Raw genomic sequence first — 1,430 nt, 5'->3', positions numbered from 1 at the left:
CTCCTCCTCCTCTTCTTCTTCTTCTTCTTCTTCTTCTTCTTCTTCTTCCTCTTCTCCGTCTCCTCCTTCTTCTTATTTCTAACTTAATGATACTTAGGTCTGCTTTGTTCTTGTGGGAAATATGATAGGTTTTGGACATCTTCCAATTTCTGCTGAGACTTATCCAGCACACACTGCAAATGAGTTAGCTATTCTTGCGTGCATAAGAGGAGGCAAAAGCCCCCAGGACGAATGTGGAGAAAGTGAAAGACTTATTCGAGTCAGAAAAATTTTAATGGCGAGTCTAATTTCAGTTTTCCCATTTTCTCTTGAGTTAAGAAAAATACATTTAAATGAAATTAACTGTGATAATCTTAACTACGATCATTACCTTTTTACCATATGGTAAAACCACACAACAGGCCATGGTCCACAAAACTGAACAACCATCAAACAAACAAGTACATAACAACTATAATAGAAAGCTATTCTTAGCCTGGTAGTGGTGGCGCACGCCTTTCATCCCAGCACTCGGGGAGCAGAGGCAGGTGGATCTCTGTGAGTTTTATGTCAGCCTGGTCTACAAAAGTAAGTTTCAGGGCATCCAAGGCTACACAGAGAAACCTTGTCTTGAAAAACCAAAAATTAAAATTCAAAAACAAAAAAACCAAAAGGAAAAAGAAAGTTATTTTTATTGAGAGAAAATTAGGAAATAAAGAAACAAAAGGATATATATTTTTGATAAACCATTATTTAATAGCATGAGCATTTTTACACTAGATTTCAGTGAGGGATCAGCACAGGTGGCCTGGGAGAAAGCTATATTTGAGTGATTCCTTATTTTGAGTCATTTATTTCCTAACTGGGAAATCAGGTGTTTGGAGCAAACGCCATCACAAATCCAGAAACGACCAAAACTTCCCCAAGAACGCACATGGTTATGAGACGTAGCTGCTCTTCACACCGTAGACCCCAGAATAGGCAGAGTCACTCAGAGCAGGAAAATAGCATGGCTTCTTTGACATCATCTTGGTGTATTGTTCCAAAAGTAATGATTTATGAATTAACATAAAGCATTTCATAAAATATTCATTTTAAAGCGCTATGCTGTGTTATTCATAAAACTCAGTTTAGGGCATGATTCTGTCTGTTTTCAACAAAGGAGAAAAATACCCTTTAGGGTAGAAAATGTCTAATGAAGAGTCTAGTTCTGCTTTTAAGTTATTCTGCTAAAAAAGTAAGATATTCTACAAAGCGATTCGGTGTAAGAGTTACAACAGCTAGTTTATTAATCATAGCATAATTTTATTAAATACATTTTCAGCCTCATTATCATTTTTAAACTGCTTAGCTCCAGTCAAAATGAAAATGCCCACTTCTTCATCTTTATTCATGCGTTCCTCACTCCAGTGCCCCAGAAAGAAGGCCCCGTTTCTCTGTCTCCAAATGAA

The sequence above is a fragment of the Alexandromys fortis genome, unplaced genomic scaffold (assembly GCF_014885135.2).
Source record: "Alexandromys fortis isolate MF-2015 unplaced genomic scaffold, M_Fortis_MF-2015_v1.1 scaffold_65, whole genome shotgun sequence".
Classification (NCBI taxonomy): Eukaryota; Metazoa; Chordata; class Mammalia; order Rodentia; family Cricetidae; genus Alexandromys; species Alexandromys fortis.
This window is presented reverse-complemented; position numbering follows the sequence as displayed.